The sequence below is a fragment of the Castor canadensis genome, chromosome X, assembly GCF_047511655.1.
Source record: "Castor canadensis chromosome X, mCasCan1.hap1v2, whole genome shotgun sequence".
In the NCBI taxonomy this organism is placed as follows: domain Eukaryota; kingdom Metazoa; phylum Chordata; class Mammalia; order Rodentia; family Castoridae; genus Castor; species Castor canadensis.
This window is the reverse complement of record NC_133405.1, coordinates 24134386-24156852: the sequence shown is the minus strand read 5'-3', so window position 1 is coordinate 24156852 and position 22467 is coordinate 24134386. Positions and strand designations below refer to the sequence as shown.

General features: G+C 39.0%; 1 protein-coding gene across 28 annotated transcripts in view; it reads right to left on the bottom strand.

Annotated features, from left to right (window-relative positions):
* Positions 1–22467, bottom strand: part of Enox2 (ecto-NOX disulfide-thiol exchanger 2) — a 341637-nt gene that overhangs the window by 280018 nt on the left and 39152 nt on the right. For 13 of the 28 annotated variants that reach the window (XM_074063073.1, XM_074063087.1, XM_074063074.1 and 10 more), the window contains one exon: positions 4545–4649. The exons of the other annotated variants lie outside the window; for them this stretch is intronic. The gene's annotated coding sequence lies outside the window, so the exon portion shown is untranslated. The remainder of the gene's footprint in view (positions 1–4544; positions 4650–22467) is intronic. 28 annotated transcript variants of the gene reach the window in all.

Sequence of the window (22467 nt, the reverse complement as noted above, 5' to 3'; positions counted from 1 at the left end):
AAAAACTAATGATTTTTGTACGTTGATTTTGTATCCTGCCACCTTACTGTAGCTGTTTATGGTGTCTAAGAGTTTTTGGGTAGAGTTTTTTGGGTCTTTAAGGTATAGGATCATATCGTCTGCAAATAAGGATATTTTGACAGTTTCTTTACCTATTTGTATTCCTTTTATTTCTTCTTCTTGCCTAATTGCTCTGGCTAGAAATTCCAGTACTATGTTGAATAGGAGTAAGGATAGTGGGCACCCTTGTCTTGTTCCTGATTTAAGGGGGAATGGTTTCAGTTTTTCACTGTTAAGTATGATGTTAGCTGTAGGTTTGTCATATATAGCCTTTACAATGTTGAGGTACATTCCTTCTATTCCTAGTTTTCTTAGAGCTTTTATCATGAAATGGTGTGGGATCTTGTCAAAGGCTTTTTCTGCATCTATTGAGATAATCAAGTGATTTTTGTCTTTGCTTCTATTGATGTGCTGTATTACATTTATAGATTTGCATATGTTGAACCACCCTGCATCCCTGGGATGAAGCCGACTTGGCCATGGTGTATGATCTTTCTGATGTGTTGTTGGATTCAGTTTGCCATTATTTTATTAAGGATTTTTGCATTGATATTCATTAAGGAAATTGGCCTATTGTTCTCCTTTTTGGAGGTGTCTTTGTTTGGTTTTGAGATGAGAGTAATATTGGCTTCATACAATGAGTTAGGCAGTGTTCCCTTCCTTTCTATTTCATGGAACAGTTTAAGGAGAGTTGGTATTAGTTCTTCTTTAAATGTCTCATAGACTTCAGCAGTGAATCCATCAGGTCCTGGACTTTTCTTTTTTGGGAGGCTCTTGATAGCTGCTTCAAGTTCTTTTTGTGTTATAGATCTATTCAGATGATTAATATCCTCTTGGTTCAGTTTTGGATGGTCATAAGTATCTAGAAATCTGTCCATTTCTTCAAGATTTTCAAATTTATTAGAGTATAGGCTCTCAAAGTAGTCTCTGATCATTTCCTGGATTTCTGTGGTATTTGTTGTTATCTCCCCTTTTGCATTTCTGATTTTACTGATTTGGGTTTTTTCTCTCCTCATTTTAGTCAGGTTTGCCAGGGGTCTGTCAATCTTATTTATTTTTTCAAAGAACCAGCTTTTTGTTTCACTGATTCTTTGTATGGTTTTTTTGTTTGTTTGTTTTGTTTCTAGTTCATTGATTTCAGTCCTTATTTTAATTATTTCTTTCCTTCTGCTTGTTTTGGGATTTGTTCTTGTTTTTCTAGGAGTTTGAGCTGTAGTATTAGGTCATTGATTTGAGCTGTTTCTGTCCTTTTAATATATGCACTCATGGCTATAAACTTTCCTGTTAGGACTGCCTTTGCTGTGTCCCATAGGTTCTGGTAGGTTGTGTTTTCATTTTCATTAACTTCTGGGGACCTTTTAATTTCCTGTTTTATTTCATCAATGACCCATTTGTCATTGAGCAATGTGTTGCTCAGCTTCCAATTGTTTGCATGTTTTTGTTGTTGATTTCTAGTTTTAATGCACTGTGGTCAGATAGAATGCATGGGATTATTTCTGTTTTCTTATATTTACTGAGGCTTGCTTTGTGCCCTAAGATGTGATCAATTTTGGAGAAGGTTCCATGGGCTGCTGAAAAGAATGTATATTCTGCAGTAGTTGGATGAAATATTCTGTAGACATTAGCTAGGTCCATTTGATCTATGGTGTGATTTAGTTCTAGGATTTCTTTATTGATTTTTGTTTGGAAGACCTATCTATTGGTGATAGGAGGGTATTATGGTCTCCCACTACCACTGTGTTGGAGTTTATATATGTTTTTAGGTCCTTCAGAGTATGATTGATGAAATTGGGTGCATTGATGTTAGGTGCATATAGGTTGATAATTGTTATTTCCTTTTGGTGTATTTCCCCTTTTATTAGTATGGAGTGTCCTTCTTTATCTTGTTTGATCAATGTAGGTTTGAAATCTACTTTGTCTGAGATAAGTATTGCTACCCCTGCCTGTTTTGGGGGACAATTGGTTTGGCAAATCTTCTTCTAGCCTTTCACTTTCAGCCAGTGCTTATTTCTGTCAATGAGTTGGGTCTCCTGTAGGCAGCAGATTGTTGGATCTTCCTTTTTAATCCAGTTTGCCAATCAGTGTCTTTTGATGGGGGAATTTAGTCCATTAACATTCAGTGTTAGTATTGATAAGTACGTGGTGATCCATGTCATGTAGTTGTCTTTGTTGATTAAGAGTTTGATTATGTGTAGCTGCATCAGTGTTACTCTTTACTTTCTTGCCTTTTCTTCTCCTGTGGTTTGGTATTGCCTGCCCTTTCATGGTTTTGTTTGCTTTCATTTTCTCTGTGCAGAATTCCTTGGAGAATCTTTTGTAGTGGTGGCTTTGTGGTCATATATCATTTTAGTTTCTGCTTATCATGGAAGACTTTAATTGTTCCATCTATTTTGAATGATACCTTTGCTGGGTAGAGTATCCTAGGATTGAAGTTATTTTCATTCAGTGCTTAGAAGACCTCATTCCATGCTCATCTTGCTTTTAATGTTTCTGTTGAAAAGCCTGCTGTGATTTTGATGGCTTTACCTTTGTATGTTATTTGTTTTTTCTCTTACAGCCTTCAATATTCTTTCTTTGGTCTCTGTACTTGTTGTTTTAATGATAATATGTCGTGGGGTAGCTCTATTTTGGTCAGGTCAGTTCGGTGTTCTGGAGGCTTCCTGTACCTGAGTGGGCATAGTTTTCTGTAGATTTGGGAAATTTTCTGTTATTTTGTTGAATATATTATGCATTCCTTTTACTTGCGCCTCTCCCCACTTCTTCAATGCCCATGATACTCACATGAACTCACATGGAGTCAGTGAGTTCTTGCATTTTCTTTTCACATGTCTTGAGTTGTTTAACTAATAGTTCTTCAGTTTTTCCTTTAATTGCCATTTCATCTTTAAGTTTTGAGATTCTGACTTCTGTTTGTTCTATTCCACTGGAATGGCCTTCCATTTTGCTTTGTATTTCTGTTTCATTCTTTTTTCTGAGATTTTCCATATTGTGGGTTACTTCCTCTTTAATATTTTCAATTTTTGCCCTTAATTCGTTTATCTCTCTGTTTATGGTGAGCTCTGTTTCAGTTTGGTGTTTATTTAGTGTTCCTATGATTTCATTTATTTTTTTTTCTGTGTTTTCTCTTATTCTTTAATTTTGCTGTCTTGATTTCTTGAGAGCCTCCTGTACATTTTGGTTGACCATGTCTAGTAACATCTCTATGAAATTCTCATTAGTTACTTATAGGATTTCTTCTTTGAGATTGTTCTTGTGGGCTTCGTTGGGTTCCTTGGTATAGTTTATCTTGTTTGTTGGAGTCTGGATCTGGGTATCTGTTTTCTTTATTTCGCTCTAAATCCTGTACTACTTTATTTTTGGTGGGAGAATGGTTTCCATCCCTTTTTCTTCTTCCCATATTTCCACTAGGTGCCATTTCTGTGCCTGGACTATGTGTAACTTAGTATTAGCTGGATTACAATATTAATACTAACAAAACCAAGAGAAAAGGATAAAAAAGAGAAAGAGACAGAAAGATAAAAGGAAGAGAAAAGAGAGGGAAAAAAATGATACAGATGGTGGGTAATAAAACAGCAAACCAGGCAGCAAAACCCTTAAAGAAGGGAAAAAAAAATCACCAGTCCTGGAACTGTAGAATTGCACTCTTAGTTTTTCAGATGCTAGTTCTTTAGCATCCAGACCTGTTTGTTTGTGTCTCTTAGGCAGGTCTGGAGCCCTCCTGTGGCAGGTGGGTGGGGTCCTACGGGCCTACAGGCAGAGGCTTTTCCTTGAGGTGCACTAGTGGGCCTTTGGAACATGTGCCTGGCATGCCTGAAGGATGCGGGCCTGGCAGAGTGGAGATCATGCGTGTCTGTGGATTGCCAGCTTTGTAGGCTTTAGGGGCATGGTCTCAGCAGATATTGTGCAGGCCTGTGCGGGTGTGAGGGGAGCAGCCCGGCAGAGATTGTGCAGGCCCCATGCACACCTGAGGGGTGTGGCCTGGTGGAGCTCATGAATGTCTGTCGATTGCTGGCTTGGGAGGCCTGAGGGGCACAGGTTGGCACAGCGGAGATCATGCAGGCCTGTGCAGGCCTGAGGGTGTGGCCTGGTGGAGATTGTGCAAGTGTGCATTGCCGGCTTGGCAGGTCTTAGGGGTGTGGCCCAGCAGAGCAGAGATCTTGCAGGCCTGTGCAGGCCTGAGGGGCATGGCCCAGCAAGTTCGTGAATGTCTGTGTATCGCAGGCTTGGCAGGCCTTAGGGGCTCCGTCCAGCGGAGAATGTGCAGGTCTGAGGGGTGGGAGTTTAGGGGAGCGCAGTCCTGGTGGGGCTGAGGAGCAGGCCCAAGGATCAGAGATCCCACAGCGTGTGGAGCAGTGGCTCTGCAGGCTTATGGGGCGGGGCTTGGCGTGCAGCGCAGCTATTCTTTTACTATATTGTGTCCTGGAGAAGCCATCCACGAGCTAGGGGTTCAGAGTGCTGATGTTCAGCTCTCCCTTGTGCTTTACCTCAGCCAAGTGTGTCTCCAGCCTCTCAGCAAAGTCCCTGGATCACGGAGATCAGGAGTCTGTGGCTGTGTCCCAGTCGCCATCTTGGATCTCTCCAAAGTATTTCTTTAGACCACAAAACGTAATTAGAAAAATATTTATCTCAAATATAGACTTTTAAAAATTACTAATGAACAATTCAAACATATTATAGATAATATTACAGACAATAGATTCATAATGAACTATTAAAAGAAATTAGAATTTTTTACTTCCCAGTGATATTTCTACATATTTGAGAGTGTTATTAGGGACACATATGACAACTTTTTTCATAAAGACTTCTCAGAAAAAGAATACTGGATTGATTGGATTACAAGTATACACTGTTGGCAATAATGGTGCTGATAGGTTTCAGTTCTTACTGCACCCTTAAGTTTCTGTTTCCCAGGGTCACGGTCCTGCCTCAAGTCTAGCTTGAATTCTCCTTCTGCCCCAACCTCCAATCAGCATGAACCATATGATCCTAACCAATCAGATCATGGTGAGTCTCACTGAGGGGTATTTAAGCCCCTGCCCTTCTCTCACTCGCTGTCTCTCTTGGCTCTCTCCCTCTCCCACTCGACAATAAAGATTTTCTTGGCCAGATCACTCCTCTCCGCGTGGTCACTTTGGGGCCTACTTTTGGTGCCATGAATCAGATCAGGTTTCCCCACTAATCCTGGTGGGACCCCGATTCCAACTCACCCCACGACCACCCTGAGGACATGACTGGCCAGAACTCATCCTCCCGATCGCCCTCGCTCACATCCAACACCGGACATCCTTTGGTGAGTCCACATACCCTTCTTGGGCTCCCTTTGTGGTCTCTCCCTTTGGTGTCTCTGGGGTTTGAGCATTTCCCCTGTTTGGCTATCTCTGGGGCTCAGACGGTAGAGGGGTTCCCTTCCCTCTCATCCTCAGCTTGTGTCTATTTTGTCATCGGTCTCAGAGACTGCTCGTCAAAAAGCCTGGTGCCAAGTGGCCCATAGCCCTCAGCCCTTTGGCCTTGCATGCCACTAGAACTCAGTGACAACTAATTCTCGTGCGCCTTGTGCTGTTCTCGGATATTTGAGTCAAGCGGGGATGTTCCACAATTCATAATATCCTACCATTATAGCCCTCCAGGACCGGGTCCCACAATGGGGGACACTACGTTCTCTTTGCCGTCTCACTCCCCACTGAGATGCCTCCTCAATAATTTGAACACCTTGTGTTCGACCCCAGATATAAAACCAAAAAATTTAATCTGCTTTTGCACTCAAATCTGGCCCACTTATCCTTTAGACAACCAAAGTCACTGGCCCCTTTTCTGGTCTTTACATCCCAACCTTTTATGGGACATATAACTACTGTGAGCGATCAGGATGATGGGGAGAGATTCCATATGTTCAAGCTTTTCATACTTCCATCTAAATCTGATCTTCTGCACCACTTGCAAGCCAAAACATGTACTTCAAACCCTCCCTCTGTACTTTCTGTTCCCCTGAGCAGATTCTATTAGCCTGTAAACCAGTTTCTAAATCAGCCAATTCCTCTCCTAAACCTCCACCTTCTCCATGTAAACAGACTTCTTGCACTGCTTACCATACCTATCTCTTCCTATCTTCATGAAAAACGCTCCCCATCATGGAGTTAAGCAAGCCACTCCTTGCCAATTCTGGCCTCAAGGCGGTTCCAGCTCTGGGAGAGCTCATGCTCCCTTCCTGTGGGCTGAGACCAAGCCCCAGATTTATTTGGCAACTGGAGAGTGGAGGTTTCATTTTGCTGAAAGCATGCCAGTACCAATCAATGGGAGCAACCTAGAGACACAGGTGATGGCTAATCCCATAGGTGTGTGTCATGCCTCCAGGCTCTGCCTTCTCCTCTCTTACCTAAGATGTCAGCACACCTTTTCTGCCTTCTCCATGGTCTCACCACGTGTCCTTTGTCTCTGTCTGCCTTCCCCTCCTTGGGCTTACTGGGACCCTGCCTCCCATGAAAAACTTGTAGCATGGTACCTATGACTTAAGTTATTCCAATTAGTTTGCCAGGCTTCTCAGTCTAAAGTAACTTTAAGTCAGCTTTTTTACAAAAGTGCTTACAAAAAACTGCAGCTGCCACACTCATGCTGTAACTCCGCCCCCACAAGGGGAGGAGGGAAAGCAAACAGGATGCCGGCTTCTGGACACAGCAAAAATGCCTGCCATAGCTAAGAAAATCCATAGAGAGGACCCAGTACATCCTGGGCTGCCAGCCACTCATGGCGATGGCTGCAGCCTGCTGCCACTTCCCCTAGAATAAATGCATGCAGAGTACACAGGAAGGGGGAGGGGTGACAGGCTGCAGGATCAGGCCTAGGCAGTCAGGGTCATTTGTCCCAGGTGTGTGTGGAGGGAGTGGTGCCTTGCACAAGTCCTGCTCCTAGCCCCACCTCGCACCTCAGGGCATCAGATCCAGCCCTTGTAAGCCAATTGTTAGCTCAAAGTTATAGTTCCAGAAATAACAAAATAGACATTACTGTGGTCTCTAAACTTCTCATTTAGAATTTTCTATACCTTTGGCCTCAACATAAATTTTTCCCTCCAAATATTAACACTAATTGTCCTGTATGGTACTGTTATTGGCCTGAAATGCCCTTTGAATGCCCTTCTCTAACTTTACAAATGATTTCTTTGTTAAAAAGGTAGACTTTATTAAAGAGGCTGCCTGCTGTTAGCTAAAAGACAGGATCCTAACGTTTTGTTCTTTCTAGATGGGACCTGCATCTTCCAGTCTTCTGGCTGGTAGATGTTGGAAGCTTTGTACTAAGGTCGGCCTCAGTATGCCTCGGGTGACCAAGAGAAGTGGCCTTCACAGGGTTCCTTAAATTACAATGCCATACTCCAATTAGACTTTTTCTATAAAAGTAAAAAAGTAAACTGAGGTCCCCTATACAAATTTCTACCTTCTAAGCCACTCCAATACTCAGAACCTCTTAACGAGTGCTTCCCTCTTCAACAGGCAATGGTAGGAAGAGGGCAAGTCATATGTCCCCTTCCAGTTATCATATCTATGGGAAATTTAAAAGCATCTAAACAGCTGTACTGATGCCCAGACAAATACATTCAAGCCTTTATCTCTGTGATCCAAACCTTTCAACTGACATGAAAGGATATTATGCTTCTACTAGACCAGACTCTTATCTCATTAGAAAAGCAATGGGCTCTGGCCCAGGCCACTCAGGTTGGAAATGATTACATGGCTCAAGCAGTAGAGTGCCACTTTACAAGCATAAAGTCCTGATTTCAAGCCCAGTACAGCCAAAGTAAAAAAAATAATAATAATAATATTGGGGGCTGAGGAAGTAGCTCAATGGGAGAATGTCTGCCAAGCATGTGCAAAGCCCTGGGTTTAATTCCCCAGCATTACTAAAAAAAATTAAAAAATAAAAAATGGTACAGAAGATAAATGGCATTAATGTCATTTCAGCCATCTCATAGTAGAAAAACATAGTTTAACCTAGACCAGATCTCTCATTCTTCAAGTGAGGAAACTGAGGCCCAGAACAGTTCAGAGACCTGCTCTCCAGAGTGTCAGGTGTCAATGTAAAATAACAACTTTACTTTACAGCAACAACCTAAAAAAAATCCTCTTACCTTTCTACAGCATCTTAAGTAGGCTATCAGAAAGCATAACGGTGGACTCAGAGTCACAGGTGAGAGAGGTTCTCCCCAAAGATAAATTTCTAACAGTCAGCCCCAGATATTCGTAAACAACTCAGACTGTGGCTAAAGGGAAAAGTCATTGAACCAAGTAATACAGCTAGCCATGTCTGTATTTATAGCTATGTCTGTATGTCCAGGATCTTACTAACAGGAGAGAAAAAGATAAGAGACACCATGGTCTCATTGCTGCTCTCAGAGAGGGCCCCACCCAACTGGGGACTGTATCCTGAACTTGATACCATGGTGGACAGGAGGGGCACTTCTGCAGAGAATGCTTAAGGGGAGACAGCCCTACTCCCAACTGGGACCCTGCCCTTTACGAGGGTAACCACTGGAGGTCTAAGTGCCCCCGCCTCCAGATGGAAGGCAAGGTGCCACCTCCTATAGATTGATGGGTCCAAGAATCCTGTCCACACTCCACTTCTTGGCATCAATGTTAAGGAGCCATAATGGCAAAAAAACAAAAAGGTCATTTTCCTCCTAGATAGTGGAGCCCGTTTCTCTGTTTTTCCTTTTTCTCCTGGTCCCTGGTCCAATGACAAAAGTTATCGTTCGGGGCAAATCTAGCCAGCCCCTAGAGCGCTAGTTTACCTGGCCTCTGGCCTGCTCCTTGGGAGACCTCTTCTTCTGTCACTCTTTCTTCATAGTACCTAAAACTCCAGTGTCCCTGCTGGGTCAGGATTTACTATCTCAATTAAAAGCTCAAATTCGCCTCCCCGAAGGCAGCTATCTCTGCTGCCCCTCTCCTTCAGGAACAAAGAGATTCCACAGTGTGGACTGATGAGATGAGTGTAGGGTGACCCAGGATGGCCCTCCCTATTCAAATAAAACTAAAAAATCTCTCATAGTTTCCACACCTAAAACAGTATCCCCTCAAGCCTGAGGGACATGAGGCCTTATGCCTATTCCTTAAAACAATAAGGGCTACTAATTAGTTGCCCCAGCCCCTATAATAAATTTAAAATTCTTATAAAAGTTAATTTTAAAATATAAGTTACAAAGTAAACAACTGGAAAGGACATAGATAGGTAATAAATGTATTTTTTGAGAAGTTAAAGGAAAAAGGAATGGTTTTTTTGGATGAGAAGGGATTTTGTAAAGAAGGGTTTGTCCTAAAGATTGTTTCAAATAGGAAGGATAAGGACAAACCATCAAAGGGTTTAGTATGTCATATGAAGGTCTGAGTAAGTTTGAAAAGTGTATAATAAAAGCTTCGGTGTGTGATAAAGTTAAAGTTAAATATACTCTAAGAGTTGCCTAAAAGATTTTTAGGGTCATGTCAAACTAAAATCAAATCCTCTATGTCTGTGAAATAACAAAGTTATCTTATATCTACAAAAAAACCATTACAGAGAAAGATTTTATCAAAGAAATTATTTGTGTTTTCTGCTGATCTTGTCAAGCTTTAAGTACTACTAAATCAGAGTTCATTTACATATTTTCTTATGTGTCTTAAATGACCACCTTGTAACAGTGTTATGTTATACTTTATCTAAATATGGTACAAACATTTAAAAAGTTAAAAGTGTCAATTTATATAAAATAATGAGCTAAAGCTCTCTTTTATCCAAGAGCGTCACATTTAAATCGTGACAGCCCCTGCCTCCCACAGGTCACCTACCTAGGTGTGGCCTTAAAGGGACAGACTCACTCCCTGAGTCATAAATGCATCAACCCAATCTTCTGTTTCCCAACCCCCATACCATAAGACAGCTTACAGCTTTCCTGGCAATTATAGGATTTTGCAGAATTTAGATCCCTAGGTATGTAGTCCCTGAACAGACATCTTTTTATGCTCCTCCTAATATTCCTATTTGGGTCTTAGATAATGTATGACCACCCATTTCTCTTAGAAAACTTGCCTCCAACAGACTCTGCTCCTCTGGCTGACTACCTGCCTTCTCAGGGAACTTCTCAGAGAGCATGCAAACCAGATCCTGCCCCACTCTATAACAATTTCTGTTAAACCAGGGCATCTTGTTCTCCAAAAAGGATCTTCTACCAGCCCTCATCTGATCATTCTCATGACACTCACTGCTGTAAAGCTCAATGGGTTCCCCCAATGGCTGCACCTCTCAAGAAACAATTAGAAAAATGGAGAAGGGAATTGGAGGACTCTTGAAATTGTCTAGGGAACAACATTTCACAGTGGTTCTCCTGGCCAATGCCCATGCTGTCCTATTCTTAAGCTTCCTCCATTGTATCATACTACATGTCTGCTATTGCTAATCAAAAATTTAACCAATTGTACCTCCAGGGACACCAACCTCTCCAAAACTGTCCAGAGGACTGCTATGAGGGCTCCCACCAGGACACAGGAGTCTGAGGATCCTACCCCATACAACACCCCCTGCCAGCAGATCTCATTGCTTGGCTCTTACCCCTCCTCGGACCTATATTCATGCTGATTGCCTTTTGCACCCTCCTACCTTGTCTGTTAAAGTTTCTACAAACCCAGGTCAACAAAATCTCTAACCAAACCTTTAACCAGCTTCTCCTTCAAGGATACCAACCCCTGATAGCACAGGACACCTATAATGGACCCTACCAGGACACCAGGTTATAAACATCAAGACCCCAATTACAGGATGCCTGCTACAATTCCTTGACTACCTACATGAGGATAGTTGGCTGATACCCACCATGCGGAGGTTGAAGGATTGGCTGGAGACTCTTTATGACCTATGGCTACAAGGGACCTTCATCAACTTCAGGGAAGAGGAAATCTTCATTTTTCAGAGCCTGGGTGTATGCCATCATGAGGCTCACCACCCCAACATTGTTTGCCAACTAACCCTCCCTTCCCCTCCACCGCCCCTTGCCAGCTTGAAGAAGCCAGAGCGAACACAATGGCCCCCTTCCTTAACAAACAAAGAAGGGAGGAATGTTGGCAATAATGGCGCCAATAGGTTTCGGTTCTTACTGCACCCTTAAGTTTCTGTTTCCCAGGGTCATGGTCCTGCCTCAAGTCTAGCTTGAATTCCCCTTCTGCCCCAACCTCCAATCAGCATGAACCATAAGATCCTAACCAATCAGATCATGCCAAGTCTCACTGAGGGGTATTTAAGCCCCTGCCCTTCTCTTGCTGGCTCTCCTGGCTCTCTCCCTCTCCCACCTGGCAATAAAGAATCTCTTGGCCAGATCACTCCTCTCCGCGTGGTCACTTTGGGGCCTACACTCACCATGAGCATTTTTACATTTTTACCTATTAAATATAGCCCAACAGTGGATAAAATTGAGCTTAATCCTGTAAGCTTATCATAAATAAGTACTAAGTACCCTTTAAAAGGTCCCTGATGGCAGATGACTACATACATACAAACTTGAGTTTTGCACAACTTATTTTACATGGTAAAGGTATCTACCCCACAGAGGTCGATGCAGTAACCTAGCATAACTTGTGGAGATTGGCTGTATTAACTTGTATGTTGATTACACTGGAGGAGATGATATCCCAGTTCTACCAAACCCATAGCATTTTGTTTCTCTGCAGGCTGCTCTTGCATCTGAGATGCAAATCAGTTATTCTTTCCCATAACTAGTTATACCAAAATTTTAAATTGAAGAACTGGCAAACATTCAAAGTTGGAGAGAAAAATTTATAACCCTCTAAACTAAAAGTGACATATCCAGAGCAAGGAGAAAAAGTGACTGCTCACTCATTCATTCATAAATTAAACATTTATTAAATGTCTACTATGTATCAGAGCCTTTGCTAGGTACCAAACCTGGTAAAATATGGTCAATGTCTTCCAAGAAATAACAGCTTCAAGTAGGACAAATAAATAAACAGATAATTAGAAAATAGTATAGCCAGGATAACAATTAAAATATACACAAGGCAAACATATAGAAGAAAGGCAAGAGAAGGCTTTCTCCCCCAAATGAGTCTTAGAGGATGAGTAGGAGTTAGCCGAGTAATGAGGAATGCAGAGGGGGCATTAAGGTACAACTGACTACTTAAGCAAAGGGAGAAGCACCAAAGAGAAAACAGTAGAGTGTGCATAAACTACAAATAGATTAAGTGTTTTTAGCAAGGAAGTGAAAGGTTCCAGTTTGTTTTTAAAATAGAAAAGTCTGATGCTATGGGGGGCTGCATTAGAAGCAAGAAGACTAGTTAAAAGACTTGTGGTTTAGAAAAGTGATGTCAGTGGTGCTGAACAAGGAATAAGGTACTGGCAATAGAACAAGAGTTTACATAACCAAGTCAATTTACTTAATTTCAAGATACCACACTTTCTTAATTTTTCTCCTATAACTCACTGACCATGTCTTCTCAGTTTTCTTTAATGGTTCCCAACTTTTTAACAGTACATTAATCTAGGGCTCAGTACTTGGAACTGTTCTCTATCTTCACTCCCTTGTATTAAATTATGTATATTATGAAGATCCCCAAATGCATAGCACCAGTCCAGACCTATTCTCTGAACTCTAGACTCACTAATATACTCACCTATCTGCTTGACATTTCCACTTAGATGTCTAGTAAGGATCTCAAAGCAACATGTCCAAACCTGAACTCCTGCATGCTAAGTTTCCTCCACCTACAATCTTTCCCACCTCAGTAAATGTCACTTTCTTCCTCAGGCCAAAAGAGCCTTAGATTCATCCTCACCTCTCCATTCATATCCCATATCCAATTTACTAGCACATCTTGTTTGTTGAATCCTCATCATATATTCTGAATCTATTCACTTCTATTGAACACTGTTTCCATGCTGCTCCCACTGTGATCATCTGTTGCCTTAATTATCACAGCTGCCTCCTATTTGTTCTCCTTGCTCACACCTTGTCCACACCCTTAATCTCTTCTCTAGAGAAGCAGCAGCTTTTGTTCACCAAAGGAAACAATCAACAAAATAAAAGGACATACTATAAAACATAAGAAAATACAGCAAACTATACAACTGATAAAGAGTTATTATCAAAGACATATAAGGAACTCCTACAGCTCAATAGCAAAAAAATTTTAAGAAATGAGCAAAGTACCTAAATAGATATTTCTCCAAAGAAGATGTAGGTATATGCAAAAGTGTTCCACATCACCAACTACTCTATGGAACTCAGGGAAGGAGGGAAAGGAAAAGGAAATGACAGAGCATCAGTAACATCACATAACATAAGATGTGAAGGTAGAGGATATAAGAATGTGTACTGAAAGTTGTTGAAAAATGGGAGGAGAACTATAAAATAGGTACAGTGGGGGGGCACTGGTGGGAGAGGTAGGATGAAGGAAGGAGATTAAGGTGACAGTATATGGCAGATGGACTTCATGTACCTATATAAAACAGAACTAAGAAACCTCTTAACATTGCTTTAAGTGGGGTGGGAAGGGGGTTGAGGGGGAGAGATGATGAGAACAATGTAAATAATGTATAATATAAGTCTAATCAGAATTGTCACTATGAATCACCCCTGTATAATGAATATATCTTAATAAAAAAATTCCAAAAAGTGTTCCACACCACTGATCATTGGGGAAATGCAAATCAAAACCACAATAAGATATTACCTCATACTTGCAAGGGTGGCTAGTATTTTTTAAAAGATAGATAGTGTTGGTGAGAATGTGAGGAAATGGGAACTCCTGTACACTTCTAGTGAGAATGGAAAAATAGTATGGAGGTGCCCTCCAAAATTAAAAATAGAAGTACCATATGATGTAGCAAAACCACTTCTGTGTATAAACCCAAACGAGCTAAAATAAAATCTTAAAAAGATATCTGCATTCTCATGTTCATTGCAGAATTACTCCCAATAGCCAAGACATGGAAGAAAAAGAAAGTGTCCATATATGGATGAATAGATAAAGAAAATGTATACATACATATGTAACATGTATATAATATATAGCATGTATATTATATACATATATATGTATACATATAACATTCCAGTGGAATATTATTCAGGCTTAAAAAGCAGGAACTTATGCCATTTGCAACAACATGGATAAACCTGGAGAACATTATGCTAAGTGAAATAAGCCAGACACAGAAGGGAAAACACTGCATGCTAACACTTTTATGATGAACCAAAAGTACTCAAACTCATAGAACTAGAGAGTAGCATGGTAGTTGCTAGGAGCTGGAAGAAGGGAGAAAAGGGAGGTATTCATCAAAGGGTAGCAAGGGTTGGTGATACAAGCTGAAGAAGTCCTAGAGATTTACTGTACAGCATACTGCCTATAGTTAACAATATTACATTATATACTTAAAAGTTTGCTAAGACAGTAGATCTTAAATTAAGTGTTTTTATCACACACACACACAAATAATAATAAATAAGAACAGGAGGAAATGTCTGGAGATGATGGATAGCTTTATAGCATAGATTGACATGATTACATGGTGTATACTTATCTTCCAACTCATCAAGTTGAATACATTAAATATGTATAGCTTTTTGTATGTCAACCATGCTTAAATAAATTGGTTTAAGCCACACAGGTAATAGCCAGCATAACTCTTTCAAAAACCATATTACATCCCTGTTCGGCTCAAAATATCCCATAGACTCCTCATTTTACTTAACAGTAAAAGTCAAAGTCTTTACCATGGCTCCAAGGCCCCACAAGATCTGCCACCTTCCTCAGTTACACCCTTCTAAGTCAATCTGCTAGTGATGCCCCTTTCTCACTCTGTTTAAGTCATACTAGTTTCCTGAACACAAGTTTCTTGGACAAGCCAAGAAACTTGGCTGTTTCCTCTGCTTGAATGCCCTTCCCCAGACAGCCACTCTCCTCAACCCTCTTCGAATAACTTCTTAATGTTCCTTTTCAATGAGCTCACCCCAAGCATCTTATTTAAAATCACAACCTGTACCCCACCAATGTTCTCATTCTCTCTTAACCTGCTCTATTCTTCCAACTATATATAGGGAGTTTTATATATATATAGAGAGAGAGAGATAAAATCAACACATATGTAATCATTAATCACCTTCCAACTAAATATGAAATTACTTAAGACTATTTCTGTGTGTGTGGCACATGCACGTGTGTATGACTCTTGCCTAAATTTGGTCTCCCTAGAACCTAAGCAATAGGGCCTGGATTTTTGTTTATTCATATTCAGATGTATTTCTAACACATAAAACCATGCCTGGTACATTGTTGGAACTCAAGAAGTATCTGATCAATTAATAAATATGAAACAGAACCTATGGGGGATGAGAAAATTAGGAGTAAACACTTTAGTTAAGCCTCAGGGGGGAAAAATGGAATTTAAGAACAAAATCCTATTTGAAGAGAATATCCAAGGGCATAAAGAAGACCAAATCACAGCTTTGCTCCTATTTTGACCAACTCCTGAGCTACAAAGAATGTAAAGGTGATCTACGGCTGTAAAGCAACTGTCTACATTTCCTGGTAGCACACAAAAGAATAAGCCTCCTATTATAAAGCATACAGCACTTTCCTACTACCATGGCCTCCAAGCCCAAATATATTTACACACACACACACACACACACACACACACACACACACACACACACACAGTATTTACTCTATAAAAGTTTAGGCTAAAATGAGTTTAGGGATGCCTTGCAGATATTTGCGGGGCGGAGGGACAATACTGAAGTTCACATGCAGGGCCTTGCTTGCTAGGCAGGCACTTTACCACTTGAGCCATGTCCCCAGTCCTTTTTACCTTATTTTTTAAATAGGGTTTCATATTTATGCCTAGGCTGGCCTGGATCATGATTCTCCTATTTCACACTTCCTTCTATTTACTCTTCTGTGATAGCTGGTATGACAGGAGTGCACCACTATACCCAATTTTTATTGGCTGAGATGGGGTCTCACAAACTTTTTTGCCCAGGCTAGCCTTGAACCACCATCTTTCCCATATCAGCCTCCCAAGAAGCTAGGATTACAGGCATGAGCAATGCACCCAGCTGATCTACAGATTTTAATTATGCACGCTCCTTAACACAAATAACCCATATTTATCCTTCTAATATTTACTTTGAATATGAACTCAGAATATGAAAACTAGGAGGGAGATCAAATAATCCACTCTTTCTTTTTCACTTATTATTTTTCTTTTGGAGAATAAAGATGTCTCTGTTTCCAAATAAGGAATGGCTATTTCAGAAGTGTATCACTTTTGAAATACATATACAAATACACTCCCTTTAAATTTTATAAATGTTTTTCTTTCCTAAGTTTCAAATAGGCATCTGATTTTATAATTAATAAAGTGCTTTTCTTTCTTACCTTTGTCTCGATAGATAAGAACAGGGCTATATCTTTTATTTGGAGTAAATGGGATATGGTTTATGAATGTAAACGAATCCCTATAATTTCTGGATTTAGATAGAACAACCTAGACCTCATGAAATTAATTTAGTTAAAATTTAATTTAAAGATCTGCTGTAAGACAGCATTGTTCTGCTTCCTACTAAATTACCATTCTATCATCAAAATGTGTTTTTAAATAATTTAGTTCATTAAACTAAAATGTAACATAAGAAAAGGTAAGTGGAAAAGGTATGAACCATGAGGGGAACCCATAATATTTGTTTTTAGAATTCAATTCTTACAGGTTTAGTCTACTTTTCCTATCTCTGCCTTCAAATGTGCACTAAAACCAACATATAGCAGCTACATTTAATGGTAGTTTATATCTTATTTCATATTAACATATTAATTGAATAACAGCATTGAAATTAAAATGGAGCTGCAGATAACATCAAACATTTTTGTTGTCTTTTGGGGTGGTTTTGTAATTGTAGGAGTAAAGTGAAGATAAATTTTATCTATTTATATGAACTTCTTTTTCTCATTTGGCTTTTCAGTTTTTTCTCAGACTTTATTTTAGTAAATACAATATGCCTTTAAAAACAAAATAGAGGGCCGTGGTGTAGCTCAGTGTTAGAAGGCTTGCTTAGCTTGCATGTGGCCTGGGGTTCAATCCCCAGCATCACAAAAAAAAACTATGATGTGTGTGTTTGTGTGTGTGTGTGTGTGTGTGTGTGTGTGTGTGTGTTTGATCTTCAGATGTTTTTCTAAGTTCCTTTTATAGAGGAAGAGCTAACTTTTCATATTTCCCATAACAGGATATGTTCCTGGTTTCATTACAAAACAACAAACTCTGTATCTTCCCTCTTTCTATAACTTCAGTTGTATATTTTGAAGGTAAATGAGGTGTCAATAAATCTGTGGTAGGCAGATTCCAAGTTATTCATCAATGAGCCTCAATTCCAACTAACAAACCATTGTGTAATGTTCTCACCCTTTCAATGTGTTTGGATTCAAAGTGATGGGATGTTATTTCTGAGATTGGATTATAAAATGACTCCAGCTTCTGTATTGGACACTGTCCTTCACTCTTTCTTGGATTACTTTCTTTGGAATGGCCTCTGCCATTTCATGGGGCAGCTCAGTGGAGAAGGCCATGCAGCAAGAGACTAAGGCTGGCCACAAAACACATGAATGAGTGTGAAAATGGATCTCGCCATCTAGTCAATCTTTCAGATGAGACCACATCCCGTGCTTACAGCTTGGTTATAGCCTCCTGACAGATCCTGAGTCATGGGCATCTAGCTAAACCATTTATAGATTCCTGATCCACAAAGACTGTGAGATAATTTTTTCTTGTTTAACATACTAAATTTTGGGGTATTTTGTTACAGACTAGTTGATAGTGAATATAAAATCCTAGCTCAAAAATGATCATTTTCATATTATTAGTTTATGAGGGGATCCATAAATATTGGATAACTAGTTTCCTCTAGTAAAATTGCCCATTTTTCAACTCATACCTCAAATCAAAATTGAAATAAACAAAATTACTTTAACAACCAGGTTGGACATAAATTTTTCAACCCAACCAATACTCTAGTCTTCTGAAAGATTTGCAACTAAATTTTGTAGACCAATATTAAAATAAATTCACACTAAAATCAAGTGTCTTAATGAATGTGATTAGAACATTTAAATTCTAGGGCAGTTATTCATTTTGATGCCAGGCAGATGTTTGCACAAGACACTACCAGCAAAAGAAAATATCCTACTCAGATGAAGAACATATCCTAAAAGGACAACAAGGTAAGGCTACCAGCTGTGTTTTGGTCTGTAAAGGTAGGCAAATAGACAGCTACCATCTAGCCTCTAGCTCCCTTACATGTGAGTCAGCAAAGCTAACTAATTCACTCTGCCTTTACTGTGCATTACAATAACACTGTATTGGCTTCCAATAATAGTGTCTAATAGGTAAACAGAAAAAAGCAATATATCCATGAAGGGTCATACATGGAGATATTGCTCACAGGCAGGGGCATGGCTCAAGTGTCAGAGCGCTTGTTTAGCCATCATGAGGCCCTGAGTTCAAACCCCAGGCCCAAAAAATAAATATAGATATTCCTCATTATTTTTCTTAAAAGTGTTTATAAGGTGTCAACAGAACTTTTAGCAGCAGTAGCCAATCATCTAACATATGCTAAATAATCAGGAGCTATCACCTACTATGTGCTAAATAAAATTCTAGATATTTAGGAAACATCGTTGAGTAAAATATACAGAGAAGATAACTTTAAGAGAGCTTTTTAAAATTTATTTTATAAATATTTAATATTTATATGTTAAATATTTCACTCTGTGTCTAATCTTACTCAGCTCATTCATACCCTTTCAAAACTCTTCCATTGGTTTCTGCAATTTTATATTATTCTGTTCTAATAGTCTTGAATTGTTTCTTTTACTAGCTCCTCCTATCAAAACCTAATAGCTGTAGACCATGACTTAATTCCTAGGCTCATAATTTATATAATTTTTCCTCATGCAATTCATTATTTCCTCCAACCCAATGATCACCTCTTATATAAACCCCTATGTGGTTACTCTCTATGCATATATATTTCTATTAAGATAATCCCAAACATCTAACAAATACTCTATTCATTGTTAACTCCTCATATCGGGACTCCCTATATGTGGAGAGCAGAGTATGAGAAGCCTATGAGAACTTGACATGAGCACAGCAATGTGAAAGAATCTGCAGGCTGGGATTGGCACAGCCCCCAGCTGCAGAAGGGAGAGAGAGCAAAATGCAGCACAGCTGCTTTGCATAAGAACAAGGATGTTCACACCATGACCTTCAGACAGGAACAGTAGGTACAGAAAGTAGCAATTGCAGGTTCCCCCTGTTCCTGATAACTACAAGGTCACGCTGCCCCAAGAACTGTTGCTCTGCTGAATTTGCTATCCCACTTCCTTGTTTGCTGCTGTATATAATAAACTCGCTGGAGGTGGTCAAGGCTGTTGTGTGTCTCCACCAGAGCACTCAGCCCACCTGATCCCAGCTTTTGGCATGTTTGTCTTTTGTCCTTTCTCCTGTTGCTCCCAGTTAGGTTCCTAGGATGAGTTCATGCAGGTTGCGAAACCTATGCTGTTTCATTTTCCATCAGTGGCATCACCAATTTTTTAGTCAGACATTTTCAAAATTAATCCCCTTTCTAATCAGTCAAGTTTTCCTTATTATGCCATTATAAAATTATATTGATTATTTCCATTCCAACTTAAGGACCTCATCACTTCATGCATGGGTGCTATAATACTCCACTAATTGATTTTTAGTCTTTCAATTTCCAGTTTCTCCTTTATACTATTTCTAGATTAATTTTTATGAAGTACCACTTTTATCAGATCATCATCCTAAATTATGAACTTTAATAGATTTTCATTGCCCATAAAAGCCTAAATCATTCATTTTGATGTTTAAGACTGGCCATAATCTAGCTTTCATCTTTTTATCCAACTAATCTCTAACTACTCACCAATGCAAACTATTTACTCCAGCAGGGTTGCTCTCTTTATTGTTCCTAAAGAGCATTACACTTACCTTGGCCTCTGGGACTTTGCTAATGCTAGTCATCTTGCTTGGAAAGTATCCTCTCCACACTTTTGTTCTATGAAATCCTAGATATGCTCAAGTCTCACTTACTAACAAATCCCTCAACACTTTAGTACATACTCTTACTTAACTTGTTTGGTGCCTACTGTCTAAGTCTAGTCACATTTTCCATAATCCAATTATTCATTGTCTCAATTTCCTTATAGAATTCTAAGCTACTTAATAGTGAGACAAGTTTGCACATTTGTTCTCCCCACTACATTTTTTAGTACTCTACAATAAGTTCCAAAGCTTTTTGATAATTGGGACCTATTTATGCATTTAAAAACATACTGAGAATCCCAAAAACCCTTACTTTTTGTAGGTTATACGTATTAATATTTACTCTATTAGGGAGTCTTTACTCCCATTTCCTGCATGGGGATCAGGAAATGTTTTTCCCATTTTGCTCCACTTTTATCCTGTTCTACTAAGTTCCTATCCTAAGAAACTTTACTACCATTTTTACTTAAAAAAATTACTTTATTAGAAATTATAACTAGGATATTTCAATATTTATTAAAAATATAGCAAGTCTAACACATATTAACAGAAAATGTTTAAGAACATAACTATATTTTCCAAAACAAAGTATAAAGTATAATCAATGAGAATAATGGCATTATTTTTGCAAATAGTTTTATAGAAAATAACTTACTAGAAGACAGCTGGATTCTTATGTCTGCTTCTGCATTCATTCTGTTGTGACATGTTCTTTGGCTAAAGTATATGAGGAAAATCTAGCCCCAAGTAAATACATAGTTGGATAATGGAAGAATAGCCTTTTCACATAATTGTGGATATTATTCTTTGATACTACACTAAAATTTGACAATGTTAATTTTAGAGCAATAGGGAATCTGAAATCATATTAATGTACTTTTTAAGGCTTTTTATATTAAAATCATGGCTCAATCTTGTACTTTAATGAATTTTCCTAGGCGTAATTTTACATCACCATGTATTGATCACTTGACAAATATTGATTTGCTGAGTTGTGAAAATCTTCCAAATGGTGACACATTTCATTGTACAATTTTTTAAGTCCCATTAGTTAATATTACAATTGCCTCATTAGACAAACTGGTAAATATTGGGAAGTTCTCAAGTTCATGGTGGCAGACACAAGTGTTCCAAAATTCTAATTTGCACTTGAAACCTCAAATTTGATATTGGCAAGAAATACTGTCAGCTGTTTTCCTTAAAATGACAAGCTCACTTTATTTCTTGAGATAATGCTGCCAAATGCCCAGTGACATAGAATAGCCATGGTTTGTCAGTTGTTCTTTCAGGTAAAACTGGAGTTCCATGTAAAAAACTGCTAGTTTGGTTTGCAATTCAATCATGCAAGTGATTTAGTATGAGACACCATCATATACCAGTATACATAAGAAGTGTGTACTTCCTATTTTGATACATAGAATGGTAAATGGTTAAAATTCAATAAAATGAATATTTACTGACATAAAAAAGATTACTAAGTGAAAATGTTTTTTTAACTTTGAGCATGTGTTGGTAAGGAATACGATTATTAACTAATGTAGTCCTGCTAATGCACCAGCAGTTTTATCCACAATTGCTTTTGCATCATCAGTGAAATGTCAATACACTGATAAAGGCAAATAGCATCTTGGGATTATTGTGAAAATTGTTTTTGACATCTCAAGAGTCCCTGGAAGAATCTCATGGAGCCCTGGGGACCACACTTTGAGAATCACTGAGGGCTCCATGGAGTATACTTTGAGAACCACTGGTCTACTACATGCTTGAAATTCATTCTTCATTTAGTGTCATTTTGGTCACTTCACTGGTTTCTTATTGAGCTCAGGCTCCTTCATTTAGCACTATAAACATAGTCTGTGAGTGATAGCCACCTAAATTGTTTCAGCTACCACCTACAAGCTAATGACTCCCTCAAGCTGTATCTCCAGTGCAGATATATCTCCTGACTGGCAGATCTATATTTCTAATTAATATCCTATTATATACTTCCAATTTACATACCCCAAGCATAATTCATATTTTCTCCTCAATTTTTTCATGTTCCTTAATTCCCAATCTAAAATTTTGGTCCCTCTTTGGTCTAGTTACCTAAAAAAAAATCTAGGAGTCATTCTTTACTCTTCTCCCTCACTCACAAAAAGCCAGCCAGATAATAACTCAGAAGTGAGTTGCAGCACCTAAGTCAAACTGGAGAGTACATATTCCATTTAAGGGCATTCAAATTTAAACACTGTGTGGGCCAAATAACACAGCTTGTTAGCTGTCAGTTTGTGATACCTGATAACACTAAAATAGTTCTTTAATTTGTAACTTGTCTTT